The sequence below is a fragment of the Micromys minutus genome (assembly GCF_963924665.1).
Source record: "Micromys minutus genome assembly, chromosome: 20".
NCBI classification, from domain to species: Eukaryota; Metazoa; Chordata; class Mammalia; order Rodentia; family Muridae; genus Micromys; species Micromys minutus.
Window position 1 is genome coordinate 29,059,900 of NC_137955.1, and position 2,975 is coordinate 29,062,874.

Genomic DNA, 2,975 nt, shown 5'->3' on the forward strand with positions numbered 1-2,975 from the left:
GGCCTTGAGCAAGTCCTTGTCTTCTTGGATCTCAATCTTTTCTATGGGAAGAAGGGAGTGGAGAAGACTGTTTCTAGGTCTCCTCTCAACTGTAATATTCTGTAGTTTTCTGTGTCCATGCCCTTGAGCTAACCTCTGAGCCATCTCTCTAGCCTGAGAATTAAAAAAAAAAAAAAAAAAAATTAGTGCAACTTTTATTTTTTGACATCTGGTGATGTTAAAACATGTTTTTCAAACGTAAATTGGTTGAACTCGTCTTTTGAGAACCGCTTGTTCATGAGCCCCACTTACTGATTGTGTTACTGGGCTTCTTGTGACTGTGTTGAGTGCTTGCATATTCTAGCCATAGATGCTGTCAGATGTGTAGCTAGCGCCTTTCTCCCGTGCCGTAAGCCACTTCCCCACTCAGCTGTTTCCTTTGCCCTAAGCTTACTGGTTTCACGAAATGCCACTTGCCCGTTAGCATTATTTCCTGGCTGACTGGAGCCCTATTAAGTAAGTTCTAGCCTATGTCAGTATCTTGAAAGAGCTTCTACAGTTTATCCTCGAATAGATTCATGTGTTCTGTTAAGGTCTTTGTTCCATTTGGAGCTAATTCTTTTTTGCAAGGTGATTCTTCCGTGTGTGACTATCCAGTTTTGTCAGCACCATTGGTTTAAGAGGCCATTTTTCTTTCAGTATATTTCTGGCATCTGTGTGGGTTTCTATCCATATCCTTCATCTTAGCCCGCTGATCTACGTGTTGTTTTGTGCCAGTAGGATACTGGGTTTGACACTATGACTCAGGAGTGTAACTTGGACACAGACATGGTGAAACTTGTGGCATTCTTTTTCTGTCAGGATTGGACACAAGTTGTCTGGTCTGGTGGAAAGCCCTTAGCAGCTGGTCCTTCTTTCTGGCCTTCTGAATTAACTTTTAAGACACCCCCTCCTCTTTCTGTGAAGAATGGCATTGGAATTTTGATGGGATGGCATTTAGCTGGTAGATGGCTTTTGGGAAGCTAGCCATTTCCATAGTGCAAATTCTTCCAATTCATGAGCATGCCCTCCTTTTAAAAATATCCTTTATTTTAAATATATTTTATGGATATTTTGCCTGCATTTATGTTACCATGTGTGTATCTGGTGCCTGTGGAGGCCAAGACACCATCGATCCCATGAACTTGGGTTACAGATGGCTGTGGACCACTGTGGGGATGCTGGGACTCAAACTCAAGTCTTCAGGAAGAACAACCAGGACTCATAACTGCTGAGCTAGCCCTTCAGCCCCAGACTTTCACTTCTTTTAAGACAGGGTCTTTCTATGTAGCCCAGGATGGCCAATGAACTCAACGACCCTTTGCTTTAACTTCCTGAGTATTATAAACACTGTGGCATGCACCACAGCCCCACTTCTCATAGTTGGGAACTGATGGTCCAGGAGCATAATACAAGCCTCTTAATACAAGTCTCTATGCCCAACTTCAACCTTCTTGTGAGGCAGAATGGGAGGTGTACTCGGTGAAAATCTTGGGAGCTACAGGTTCAAGATGGTAGCTGAAGATCAAAACAGCCAAATCCTTGCTTTAGAGGAGAGCCTATTGAACAGACTATTTTGGATTTGATGAAAATTTTATTTAGTGTAAGAGCTACTTTTCTGCTAAACTAGATCTACTTTATGTAAACAAGAAAGGCCTATTTCCATATCTTATTCTGGCCATGTTTGATGATTTGTACTGTCTTGTTTTAACTAACATAATTATATACCCAGTATACAATCTGTTATGTTTATTTTTCATTATTTTCCCTGCATCTTTGTTCACTTTTACATCTGAAGTTTAAAATCAGTTTCACTAGTTACATGACATGAAAATGTCCTAAGGTGTATGTGGTGACTCATACCTGCAATCCCAACACCTGGTCAATGTAGTTAAGGTCTAGAATGGGAAAGAGGGAGGCAGCAAGAACTTTATGGGACCTCATATGGCAGGGGATGCAAAAGAAGATGAGGAAGGCCACCATCAAACACAAGAACCTGACGGCCTTGGACAGTGCAAAGCTCAGAATGGCACAGGAGAACTGCCACTTGAGAAAAAGCTTCCTGGAAGCCAGAATCAAGAGCCAGACACTATTCCCAATTGCTAGCCTCTGATCTAATCACACCAACAAACCTGGTTGCTGTCAGTGTTTGGGAGGCAACAGTGGTCTGGGATACCCACTGTAGAGGGGAACTGTAGGGGATGTTTAGAAGAGGCCTTTGACTTTCTCTGGAGGGAGGCAGATACCAACCTGAGATCCCTGGAACAAATCAAACTAGAGCAATGAATAGAGCCCAGTGGTCTGCAATTTTTGTCTTTGTCCCTCAGTATCAGCAGAGCCTTGTTATGTACTTCTGGCTAGTCTCCAGAGTGCTCTCTCTATGTATGTATGTATGTATATATCTCAACTTCAAATACATGGTGTTTTGACTGTCTCTACTTTTCAACAGTTAGGATTATAGACACATGCTAATGTGTGGCTATCTGAATATTATCTATATTAGCATATCATATCTTTCTATAGTCACATCTTCATTTGTGCTATTTAATAACCTCATGAAGTTCTATTTGTGTAGGTTACAATAAAGTTTAATTTGTGGGTATCTTGCTTTGAATTATAACATCCTATTTGCTGACACTTTGTGACTATATTCTATTTATCTGGGACTCTTTTTAAGGTGCTGTGTGGCCTGTCTCAGCATGATACCAGATAAAAGTCAAATTACTAGTCTATTAATACTCAATAAATTATAAAAAAAGCTTAAAATGCTCAGTTATGTAGCACCTAAAATTTTTATATTGAGAGAATTTTCTTTTTTGTCAGGATTTCACATTTTTTTCACAAAGCTAGTGTTATGTTGTGATTTAAGAATGCCAAAACCACATCACCTTTCTCTTCTAATTTTCTCAATAACTGTATCACCGTCACCATTACAGCTGTTGACAAGGAACACGACT